The sequence below is a fragment of the Prionailurus bengalensis genome, chromosome A1, assembly GCF_016509475.1.
Source record: "Prionailurus bengalensis isolate Pbe53 chromosome A1, Fcat_Pben_1.1_paternal_pri, whole genome shotgun sequence".
NCBI lineage: Eukaryota > Metazoa > Chordata > Mammalia > Carnivora > Felidae > Prionailurus > Prionailurus bengalensis.
In genome coordinates, this window is record NC_057343.1 from 194,450,077 (window position 1) to 194,463,506 (window position 13,430).

The window sequence follows — 13,430 nt, forward strand, 5'->3', positions numbered from 1 at the left end:
CCCAGGCCATCTGGCTTTCCAGACTAGAATGGAGAGCCGCCCATGGTCCAGAGAAGGTGAGGCCTTCCCTCACAGTGTTTGGAAGTGCTCTGTGGTGAGAACAGGGGTAGGCTCTGGTTAGGAGGGCTTTGTTGTGGAACACGGTTACCGTGGAGAATTCTGTAAGTCACCCACCACAGCTTTCCACAGCATACACATGCAGGGACCACATTTTCACCTCCTGGGCCTCTGAAGACTTCATTATGGGGATGATGAAGAAGATGATGATGTGTAACTCACTACAGGGGAGATATGTTCAGAGAAGAGTTGGCATCCACATTCATCACCATGAGTCTGTCTGCCCTGGCACCTCTGACCATGGCACCGCCCCTCACCCCAACCTCATGCCACTCTCTTCTCACACTGTGCTCTGGCCATATGCACCTTCCTGTGGTTGCTAGCACCTGTCAACCTTATTGGTACCTCATGGACTTTGCAGTGGCTGTTCCCTCTGCACGAGTGCTTATCCCTCTACTCCTTATTGCCTCATCTCTCATGACCAGCCACAAATGTCACCTCCTCAGAAAAGCCTTTCTTGATTTTCTGCCCTAAATATCTCCCTCCGAGGGCATCTGGGTCGCTCAGTTGGTTGAGCGTCTGACTCTTGATCTCAGCTCAGGTCTTGATCTCATGGTTATGAGCCCAAGCCCCATGTTGGGCTCCGTGCTGTGCGTGAAGCCTACTTACAAAGGAAAAAGAAAAAAAAAAAGGAATGAAAAAAAACACAAAAAATGAAATATCTCTCTCCCTTTCCAAGCTATACCCTCCCTGCCCTGTCTTTCTGTTAGTTTCTTTCATAGCTTAGTAGTTATTCCCCTTTACTTTTTTAGTGTCCTGAATTCTCCTATTCCCTCATGTGTAGGAACTCCAAGGGCACAGGCTTTATACATATTCTGCATGGCAGTATCCTCACCCAGTGCCTGGAACATGAGGATGATAAAAAAAATACCTTGTGGGTGAACAACCAAATGACTAAAGGATGGCCAGCCCTCATGTGACTTGCTCTATTCCTAACTAGGTGATACTCTAACTTTGGCCAGTCCTGAACTTCTCTGGGCCTCAGTTTTCCCACCTCTAGAATGAGGACTTTGGAAAAGAACAAAGGTCTGCAGATTTAAGGCCTAGAGAGCAAATATTTTAGGTTTTGTGGGCCATATGGTCTTTGGTGCAACCACTCAACTCTGTTGTTCCAGCATGAAGCAGCTATTGGCAACTTGTTAAACAAAGGGCATGGTTGTGTACTAATAAAGCTTTATTTACAAAACCAGGAGGCCAGCCTGGGAGCCTTAGTTCACCAATTCCTTACTTTGAAGGCCACTGGAGACCTTATAGCTTGGACATTTTAAATCACTTATCGGTATCCTTCTAAGGAGCCTTGTTTGGCGTGGTTGCTTGGCCTTAAGGTTGAAAATCCCACTTCTGATAGCATGTATGTCCTGGAGCCTCAAAGAGGCAAATGAACAAGGGAAGGAGTAATGGACCCGTGAAGGCTGCATGGCAAGACAACAGGTTATAAACACTGTTTGAAGGCTTTCCTGAGATGTACTAATACAGAAAGTTGTGGAATACGGAGATTACCTTTGGAAAGCATCCACAGGGTTCTTTTCTCAAGCTGCTCCCTTCCCCGAAGACTTGCCCAATCTCCAGCCTCACCGACCCTGGAACATGCAGTCTGTGTGTGGGGGCTCATCTCCCCTCGGTTGCACACTGCCTTTCCTACCCACTGCATTATAATCTCCTTGACAACAGAGAATTTTGTTTCTTTCTTTTTCCCACGTGGCATCTAATATTGTCTGGGCCCATAGAAGTGCTGAATAAACATTGAATTTACATCCTGGCCTCCCCTTCCCATTATGCATTGTTCAAGAGGCTTATGCCGTCATGAGGATGGGCCTCAGTGGCTTTTATCTTTTGTTGGATCCTGTTCTCTGTGTTGTCTGGCATCTGGCTTACCAGATACATATCAATGTCATTTCCAGTCAGGCCAAGCAACTCTGATGGTCAGATGGCTGTCATCGGATACGGTGGGAGTCAGGGGGCAAGACAGCAGCCTGGGAGGGGATGCGGGCACTGGACATGGAATGAAAACATCTTGGCGTTAAGATACCATCCACCACTAGCTTGCTGAGGGACTTTAAGCAAGGCACTGAATAAACCACTTAAGCCAAAGCCTGAGTTTCTTTATCTTTAGGGTATCGTCCATCTACTCTTTGTTTTTTTTGTGTGAGGACGAAGTACAGTAGTCTATGGGAAGGTAGTGGTAAAGAGTAAAGGGCCAGACTGACCTCATAATAATTATCAGTAACAAGCCACCATCCACTCTCACCTCCTAACTGGCCTTCCAGCTTCCACCTTTGCTCACGGAGTCTGTTGTCTAAGTGGCAGCCAGAGTCATCCTATAAAGGTGACTTGGATCCTGGATCATGTCACTCCTCTGCTCCACCTCCAATGGCTCCCATCTCACTGAAAGTCCAAGTCCTCATGATGGCTGACAAGGCCCCACACACCACCTTGTCCTGTGTTCTCTGTTGTCGTCTCTACTCTAGTGACCTCTTCTGTTGTTCCCACCTCAGGACATTTGCATTTGCTATTCTCAGTCCCTGGAATATTCCTTCCCTAGCATCTATATGGCTTACGGCATCACTTGCTCAGAGTTTTACCCAAAGATTCCCCTTCTTTCTCAGGGAGGCCCTCCCGGCCAGCTTTTTAAAAATTGCATCCCTTCCCCCTTTCCTGTGTTACTTTTTTTCTGCAGCACTTACTACAAGCTAACATAATATTTATACTGTTTTGTTTTCATTTGTCCCTGAGCTGAGTGGACATTTCCTAAGGCAGGGATTTTTATTTATTCACTGTTATGTTCCCAGTGTTAAGCACAGTGCTTGCCACATAGTGGGTGCTTAATAAGTATTTGTTAAGTGAGTAATGAAGTTACAGTTTCATTAGCCCAATAAGGCTGCCTGTGAGGGAACACAGGACCTGGGGAGATAGGGAGGTCCCTCATTTCCTACACTGTGGTCCAATTAATGCTTACCTTTTTCCCAATGGGTATCTATGGAGACAACATATTAAAGGGTTTAAGGGGTTGAACTTGGCAATCAGACTAAGATCAAGTCTGGTGTTTACTTCTTACTAGCTGTGTGAGTTTCAGCAAATACTCAACCTCTCTGAACCTAAGTTTCTTAACTGGGAAATGATCATTTCTACTTGGAAGGTTGTCGTGAGGATTAAATGGGGATTATCATTTGCGGGGAGTGTTTGGACAAGTACGTATCCCGTGGTACATTGTTGGTTATTGGTAGCTATTTTTAAGTCAGTAACGGTATAATAACATCATCAGCGTCTTCTAAAAATGCATTGGAACGAGCATAATTTTAACAGCTCAGAGTCGTTCCAAAAATGCCTTTCGCTTTTAAACTTGAAACTGTTTTTCTGCTGTTTTGAAAGGCAGGTTGTGTCCTTTCCCCTGCTTCTTTCCATCCTTCCCATCTTTCCTCTATTCCATGCACACCTGAATTTTCATCCCATCTGTGCCCTGCGTCTTGACTCCAGTCATTTTGCTACTAGAAGCCTCAGTTTCCATATCTTTGCAATGGTGCCGAAAGTCCCTGCCATACCTCCCTTGCAGAGGTACTGAGAGGCCAAACAGAGAAGGTGGCTGTGCCCAGTAAACCATAACAAGCCCTACAAATATGAGGTCTGCCCCTACGTTTTTATCGCCTCTTCCCAGCAGTGGTTTGTTTTGAGAGCCCAGCCGAGCCTCCCTCTTCTTGCCCATCCTGGGGAATTAGACAGAGCATGTGCACAATGTGCACAGCTTGCTTTTCAGTCTCTGATTCTGTGGATTTATAATAGATGCCTCCCTGAAGCCAAGGTTGAGTTTATCTTTGGAGAACCATTTAAAAACAATGTTATATTGGAGATGACTTTCAGTTCAGCACAATAATTTAATTTTAATTATTGATGTGACTTGAACCTGGCGTTTTGGATCTGTTTAGGCCCCTTGAAAGCTTGAAGATTTTTCAACACTGTGAGTCCCCTAATTTACTGTCTATCCAGAGGTTTTCTGCATCAAGTAAACATACTATAATTCCGTTATCATGGTTCTCTGGAGAAATCAACTGCATCGTTGGTGTTGAACTAGAAAATTCATCAGCAAGGGGCGAGGGTTGGTGACAGCAGCAAGGGGCAGGGAGTCAGACTGGTTCCCTTTATCCTTGCCTCCTTTGTCTGTAGGGCCCTGCAAGGCTGAGGAATTCAGCCCTCGGTTCTGGAGATTTAAAGTATTAGAATGGGGGGGGGGGAATAACCCTTTTGGAAATCAGCCAGTTCAGGGATGGCACATGAATTTCTTTTCATGTGCCGGTGGAGAAGTGGTACTTCCTGAAGCAAGTTGTTGAGGATTTGGAGTCCATATCTCTTTATTTAGCAATTTATTCTATCCTTACCATGCCCCAGGCATTTTCCTAAGCCCCTCCGTCGTTCGTTTGTGTTAACTCACTTAATTCTAGCTACAAGATGATGAGGCAGGCACCGTAAATAATCTGTTCCCTAAAAATGAGAAAACTGGACTAACTGGCTTCACATCACATGGTTTATAAGAGGTGGGGCTGGGATTCAGATCCCGGCGGTTGGAGTCCATTAAGATCCACTATTGTCTTTTTGTTTGTTTTTTATTTTAGAGAGAGTGTGAGTGGGAGAGAGGAGCAGAGGGAGAGAGAGAGAGACAGAGAGAGAGAGAGAGAGAGAGAGAGAGAGAGATACACACACACACAGAGGCAGGCAGATAATCCCAAGCAGGCTCCAAACGCAGTGCAGAGCCCGAGGCAGGGGCTTGATCCCATGATCCTCGGATCATGACCTGAGCCTAAATCAAGAGTTGAATGTGCTCAACCGACTGAGCCACCTAGGCTCCCCAAGATCTGGTAGTATTGTGAACTGCCTGACCTAGAGTCTGACAATAGTGAAAACTGGAAGAACCGGGGCTGGGCAAGTGCTGCCTTTATTATCACTTGAGATTGCTATGGTAACCATACATTCCCCCCCCCTCCCCCTCAGGAGACGGTTGCATCGAATACTCCCCTTTTGCCTGGCTGCCCTCTACTCCCTCTTTTGTCCCAGCTGAAAATCTCTTCAATAGAGGCTTTGCCTGATCCCTCTCAGTCATCCTTCTGGTCCCAAATTGGTGCCCCCGTTATCATCCCCCATTGCATGCTTTGTGCTTCCCTTTCTATGTTTGCCTAAATTTGTAGTATTAAATACGTATTTGCATGCTCATTTGTTGAACACCTTTCTCCTCCATCTGTGTGTGGACCGCCTGATGCTGTGTCCTCAGAGTTTGGAAGATGCTGGGCACTCCATTGTTAGAGGAGGAGCCTGGATGGCTGCTTACCTGGGGTACCCTAGAGTAGTGTGTTTCAAACAATGGGTCATGATCCCTTAGTCTTGAAATCCATCGTTTTTGACAGCATTTAAAGCATGAAAAAGAAGAACAAGTCCTACAGGACTTCACATGTGGAAGTGATATGTGTTACTTTGTGAAGCTTTTACCATGGTGTGAGTCGAGTGGGTTGGATGTAAATGTATTTCTGTGCGCTATAGGTGAAGATTTTGAAAGCCCTGGTCTAAGGTGGATTCCCACAGAGGCTGGAGAGTGGGACCAGGTGACCTCTGAGGTCTCTCCTTGCTGACGCTAGGGGATCTATAGGCCAGGCGAGGGCATGTGGAGCCCAGAGCTAATTCCCCTCCATCTGATGCATTATATTTTTCAAGGCTATTTGATTATGCCTGGATGCTTTGGAGGCGATCTCTCTCTTGTTCAATTAAGCTCATGCTTGCTTTTCAGCCTGCTAAATGAAGCCTTTGATCACAATTGAGAATTCACTGTTTCCATTGGTATTACAGCTCTAAATTTGCCCATTTCCAACAGCCGCTGATTCTAATTGAAATAGAAGGACTGTGGGGGTTTTTTTTCTTTGGGGTTTAATTGTGTTTTTCTCCTTATGTATTGCCAAATGGTCTCTTTTTAAGAGGAGAAGGGGGTAGGATTGGAGAACAATGTGACAGAGCTTTTCTGGGCTAAGGGGCGCAGCGGGTTATAGCGTTTAAGATGCAATGTTGCCAAGACAGAGGATTGAACCAGAAAACCAGATTTTATTTCCTTTTGAAAAATATTTTTCAAAAATGTGCCTTAGTGGTAGATTAAGAAAATTTCTGGGCACACTCAGGCTCCTGTTTGCTCTTTTCTCAATAATCTTCCTACTCCAAGCATGGACATGTCAGCACTACCTTAGAGCAATGGTAGAAATGCAGAATCTTAGGCCCTGCCCCAGACTTGCCACATTTGAATGTATACTTTTACGTGTCCTGTGGGTGATTCCTGAGCACATTTCAGTTTGAGAAGTGCGGTCTTGCAAGACCAAAAGTACGGTTGGCATGGGTGAGAAAGTGATTGAACTTGTTGGGGACTTGTTGGATGAAACATGGGAACTCTGTGATCAGGAAGTTAAGTTGGAGTATTAGTCAGGGGTCTCTAGGGAGACAGAGCCAATAGAATGTGTGTGAACCAGAAAGAGCTGATGTTACAGACTGTCTTAGTGTTTGAAGGCTGCTGTAACAATACCATGGACTGGGTGGCTTAAAACAAAAGAAATGTGTTTCTCACAGTTCTGGAGGCTGCAGGTGCAAGGTCAGGGTGCCGCAGGTTGGGTTCTGGTGAGGATTCCTTTCTGGGTTGCAGATAATGCCTTCTCCTTGTATCCTTACCTGGCAGAGAGCAGAAAGAGGAGCAAATTGTCTTATGACTCTTCAAAGGGCACTAATCCCACTCATGAAGGCTCCATCCTCATGAACTTATCTAATCTTAGTTATGTCCCAAAGTCCCCACCTCTTTAAAAAATTTTTTTTTAAATGTTTGCTTATTTTTGAGAGAGAGAAAGAGAGAAAATGAGAGAGAGAGAGAGATCGAGTGTGAGCAGGGGAGGGACAGAGAGAGGGAGACACAGAATCTGAAGCAGGCTCCAGGCTCTGAGCTGTCAGCACAGAGACGGACATGGGCCTGGAACTCACGAAACATGAGATCATGGCCTGAGCTGAAGTTGGACACATAACTGACTGAGCCATACAGGCGCTTCCCCACAAAGTCCCCACCTCTTAATATCTTCCCATGGGGATGGGTGTAGGGTATTAAGACAAGAATTTTGGGGAGGCGCAAACATTCAGTACAGAACACACATGAAATCTGAAGGCAGTCTGCTGGGAGAATCCCTTCTTGATGAGGGGTGGAGAGGGGGTCAGCCTTTTTGTTCTAGTCAGGCTTTCAACTGATTGGATGAGGCCCACCTACATTCTGGAAAGCAATCTGCTTTATTCCAAATTCACTGATTTAATATAAATCTCTTCCACAAACACCCTCACAGAAACAGCCAGAATAATGTCTGGTCAAATATTGGCACAACGGTTTGGCCATGTTGACACAAAATTAGCCATCACAGTTGGAAAGAAATTAGGGAAAAGACACAGAGAGAGATCCTACATGGTCACTGGAAGGCATTGTTTTCCAAAGTTTTATTTTTTCCATCAAAGAACCAGTGCCTATATTCTGGACCTTTAGATTTTCTTTCAAAGGCCTGATGCCAGAGAGGAGCCAGGTCTTGGGAAGAATAGTGGCTCCAGCAGGTCCTGGGGAGAGCCTGGTTTGTCCCCTGCAGTTAGCTCAGAGCCTTGGCAATTAAAGCACACCAGGGGCCCACGCTCCTCCATCACTTACTAGGTGTGATTCTGGGCAAGCCTCTTAAATCCAAAGGCCTCAGTTTCTTAATCTGTAAAATGGGATTATAAGGGTTCTTGTTCATAGGATTGTCATGGGTTTGAAAGGAGATAGCGTTCTAAGAGCAGTTAGCACAGAAGCCTGGCCCAGGGTGTTTAATACACAATAGCTGCTACTGTTGGTGTTGTTTTCTGCTATTGTTTTCTATTGTTTTCTGTCCCTGCTACTGTTGCCTCTTTCAATTCTGATGGATGTTCCCCTTATCTGGCTTAGGTCTCAAAGTTAAGCATGTACAGTTCAACTACCAGTGGATGCCTCTTTCAGAAGCAAGATTGTTGGGTCAAAATCTGGTATCCTTACAAGCAAGGGGAGAGGCCCAATTTTTTAAATAATTACTATTGTACTGAAATTAATCATTCCAAGGAGGGGGGCAGGTGGAAATATAACCCCTAAGCCGGGTATACTCATTTTCTGATAAAATGCATTCTTCAAAGACTGGAAGTTCCAGCATCTCTGAGCAGTGGCTGGAATGAGACCCATCCCTTGTCTCCACCACCCCAGACTGTCTGTGTTTCTGCTCTACTGTGTCTCCCCTGCCCCAGTTAGGCTCCCGCCCCATGTACTACATTTCAGTAGCCTAGTTTAGTCCAATCTTCTCAAGCAGATAGAGGGAAGTGTTTTCAATTAGCAAGATCTCATTGCTGAGGGCACTAAGAGACAGTTCTTCTGGAGCAGAGAAACTAATTGAACGTATGTTGTGTATTTACTGGAGGAGGAAGCACCTCACTAGGGTTTTAGTGCTCTCGTACTTGCTGGCCTGGGGCCGCTCCAGCCATGAGCTCATCCTTCACAGCCACCTAGCCCAGCATCCCTCAGGATGTGTAAATCCCCTCTGCAATAGCCCTGGCAGTGGCTGTGCAGCCCCTGCACACACACACTGAGGGAGTGGCTCATCTACAAGGCAGCCCATTTCTTGCTTGGGCACCTCTGCTGTTAGATACTTGGAATTTGTTTTTTTCTTTTTTTTTTTTTTATGGTGAGTATGACTTTGAGGGCTGAACACTCCTCCTTGTCATATTTTTCAAAATTCTCACCGTCATGGTCATTACTTTTTAATGTCCTTCTGTTTCTGTTTTTGCCCTCCCCTCCCCTCCATACAAGTATTAAAAGGCACAGAAATAAGAGAAGCAGTGGTGAATTGATTCATTCCTTCACTTATTCGCTATTCAACAAACATTCATTAAATGTTTGCTATTTACCAGGGGCGCCTGGGTGGCTCAGTTGGTTGAGCGTCTGACTTGGGCTCAGGTCACGATCTCATGGTTTGTAGGTTTGAGCCCATGTTGGGCTCTGTGCTGACAGCTTGCTCAGAACCTAGAGCCTGCTTTGGATTCTGTGTCTCCTTCTTTTTCTGCCCCTCCCCTGCTCATGCTCTGTCTCCCTCTGTCTCTCAAAAATAAATAAATATAAAGAAATAATTTTAAAAACTGTCTGCTATTTACCAGATACCAGATACTCTTAAAGGATTGTCTGACAGACCAGGTTCCTAGTCTCATGGAACATTTTCTAGTAGGCTGGACAGATGACAAACAAGTAAACCAACAAGATAATTATAGGGTGACAAGTTCTTGGGTAAAAATAAGGAGAAATGATCATGAGACCTGTGATGTGTGTGTATAAGAGAGACTGGGATTGATTGGTTTTCCTCTACATGAAGTGGTCAGGAAAGGGTCCTTGGGGAGGTGATGTTTGGGCCTATATCTAAAAAAAGTAGGAAATATGCCATGCAAAGGATTGGAGACAGTAGAGAGAACAGGAAGGACGAAGACCTTAGGGTGGGAAGAGAGAGGTGTGCTGGATGGACTGAAAAAGTCCATTGAAGCAGAATCTTCAGGAGCAAGGGAGAGAAGGATGATGCAAGATGCTCATAGAGAAAGGAAGCTAAGGCCAGCACCAAAAGGCCTTGCAAACTAAGGAAAGGAGTTTGGATTTTTTTTTTTTTTATGCAGTAGGAAGTTTATTGGAGGCTTCTAATGGAGTTTAGTGGTATGATGTAAGTTTTAGAAAGAACACTCTGAAAAAAAAGCACTCTGGTTATGTGTGGAGAATGAATTGCAGGGTAGAAAGGGGCTAGTGGGAGGACCAATGAGGAGCTATCACAGTACTTAGGTTATGGTCAAGAGGATGCATTTCAGCTATGTGCTTGGAGGCAGAAACACCAGGACTTGGTGATGAATTGGACATCTTGGGCAAAGGAAAGAGTATCTTCTCTTTATCTCTTTATCTGAAATATATCAGAGGGATGTTTGGGTGCAGGTACCAGAGCCTGAATGTTTTCAGCCCCTCAAAATTTATTTGTGGAAATCCTAACCCCCAATGCATTGGTATTAGGAAATGGGCCTTTGGGATGTGATTAAGTCATGAGGTGGAACCCACGTGAATGAGATTAGTGCCCTTCTAAAAGAAACCCCAGAGAGCTCCGGTGCCCTGTCCACCATGCAAGGACATAGAAGATAACCCGGGAAGCAGGCCCTCACCAGACATCAAATCTGCTGACATCTTGATCTCAGACTCTCCAGCCACTAGAACTAGAAGTAATAAATGTTTGTTGTTTAAGCCACCCTGTCTATGGTATTTTTGTTATAGCAACCTGAAGGGACTAAAACCCTGCAAAAGGAGAGAAAGAATCCATTAAACTGGACCTCCAAGGAGAGTGGGGGCAGCCTATTCCTGGAAGATATTTCAGTTTTAACCTGAAATCACATCAAGACATGGAAACTATATGGATGAATGCATAGAAGGTGCCAGAAGAGGTCTCAGCCATCCTTTTTATGCACAGATGAGTTAGTAGGGAATAGAAAAAACTAAAGTCACAAAGCAAGTTAGTGGCAGTGCCAAGACTAGAATCAATTCCTGCTATCTAGGCTTGTGCTGTTTCTATTATCCCACTTTAAATGAGGGTTCTTGGACCAGGGTATTAAAGGTCACAAAAATGAGGCATCTAGGAGGATCTAAGGTGTTTTGGTCATTTGATGGGATAATAATGGGGAAAAAATAGAATGATTTTCATCTAGTTTATTCCTTTTTCTTAAATTCTTTATGGTTTCCCATTGTACACTATACTCCAAGCTTGACAAGGGTAGGAACGACCTCTATTCTATACACTTACCAGCTGGCTCCATTTCGGTATGTATTAGGTACTCAGTAAATGCTGATGAATGAATGAATACATGTTTCAGAAGTTGAGCTCATCCACAGGTATTTTCTAAGGAAATCCTTCCTGCCGATTAAATGTTTATCTTATTTTGGGCTGGTATCCCAATAGGCTATTCAGGCCAGGGATCAGATTATCCTGCTCCATTCCACACTGGTTGCGTGACATTTTGGAGACATTCCTTAAGTCATACTTTGAAGAATGTTAGAAATTGGGTGGTTGGAGATCTTGAAACAATATTGAATGTTGTTAAAATATCTGAGGATACTGAGCCTGAGGTAGAGCCAAGAAAGAGTTTGATATTCAGAAGGCTCTCTTATTAAAATTGTCTGACTTAATTTGGGGGTGGGCATCCCAGATAATAGAATGAGGACCAATGGCTCCCATTTTCAGGAAGAAGGAAAGATTCTAATTCCAGTAAGGGTGAACAAAAAAGCATAGCCATTTGAAAATTAAATGGACTTTCTAGACTGAGGTAGAATAATGAATTGGTTGATATGGAATGCATTCTTGTCAAGAATGTTGTTAAAGGAGATGTCTGATTTTATGGAGGCTGGAGTAGATTTCTTCTCATTTTTTCCAACCTGAGATTCTAAGGTATTTCTAGAAAGTTGGTATTCATTCATTCATTCATTCATTCATTCATTCATCACCTACTCTGTGTCAGGCTCAGTGATGAATATACACTGGTGAATAAAACACACCCGGTCTCTGTACTTTTGAGTTTATAAACCAGTAGGATAAAGAGATTGTCCATTTGTTCCCCCACAGGCTAAAGGCCTCTTGATCATAAAACCTTCTAAATGGCACAAAATATCTTCAAACATTCCTCTTTATTAGAGCCAAATCCAGTGCCAAATAGAAATCCAGAAAACCCCAACTAGAACTGTAATGGTAGAAAGCACAGGAAGCTGTAACTTTCATCTTCCTACAAATGAAGTTCTCCTCCGCCCTGTTCCTTCTCAGTTTGTCTCAGCCAAGAGCAATCTCTGTCTACCAGTAGCTTTCAGTGACAATTATAGTGAATGTTGTTCCAAGAACCATCTTTGCTAGAGTCAGGGCACATGGTAGTGTTTGGGGGGCTTTTTTTTTGAGAATAGTGACATTGGGGATATGTAGGATCCTCTGGTAAGGCTTTCCTCCTTGGCACTGTCCTCTAGGCCTGGGGTGTGTTTGAATAAGGCAGCCAAATCTCATTAGAAATAAAGAGATGGGTCAAGCATGCACTAGTTCCTTCTGAGCTTAGTATAGTTGCCAGAATCTTCTCTTTCTCTTATTTTATTTTATTTTATTTTATTTTATTTTATTTTATTTTATTTTTCATTTCATCTTGAGCACATTCAAAATATGTCCCCTTGAAAGGGAGTTGCCCCAGTGGGCAACTGCATGAAGCAGAGAAGAGGTTCATGAAGTGTCTGTCTACTTCATTCATTCTCACTGTTTCTTAAAGCTGCTTTCTTGATGAGGAAGATAGTTTTTTTTTTAGTTTCTCTTGGCCTGGTTCAATTTATTCCTTAAGTCATACTCATCAATAAATAGGGCTTGAGTTATAGGCTGAGATTCTTTAAATCTCTTTTAGGCAATTCTCATCATGTCCATTAAGTGATAGGTGATCCCTTATTGGCGCTTACTAACTCTGAACCCTAAAAATGTATCTAACTTATGATCTGTCCAGATCTCAAGCCCCAGGCTTTCTCTCTTTCTCTGTCTCCTGAGAGGCTCAGACTTGCTTTTCATCATGAATACTCATTCAGTAATTGTATTTATCTTTGACCAACAGTGCTTAGAGTTCATGGATAACAAAGAGTAAGAACATATTTATAGCACTCTATATGTTACCTTATGTGAAAATTTTATTTATTTTGACAGCAGCACTTAAAACCAGGTATTGTGTAGAATGACATTTATCATTCCACAAACATTTCTTGGCTGCTGCGAGAGTGTAGTGGTAGGTAGGCAGGTTTTGGAGTCAGAACAGTTCAAATCTTCATCCTTTTCCACCTATGTGCATTGGAATAAGGCACTAGCCACTCTGAGTGTCAGCAACCCAATCTGTATAACATGGCTAATAATGGCATCTGCCTCAAAGAGTATTAAATAAGATAATATATATTCAGTGTTTGACATATAGTAAGCATGTAATACATGTAAGTATTAAAACGTTGTACCTATACCAGGAATATAGGTACCTTCTTGCCATGGATCCTGGAGTAACTGAGTTGGAGCAAAGGCTAAAGGAAATGAATCCCTAGTACAAATTGAGCATGGTGTTACTAATTATAAGTATCTTTTCTCCAAATATTTTCTTGTTTATCTCTACTTCCATCTTTGTACTGCCCTGGGTCTTCTCATAGATATTGAACCCCATCTGTTCTCACTTATATTCAGTTGCTATTTAGAATATAAGCG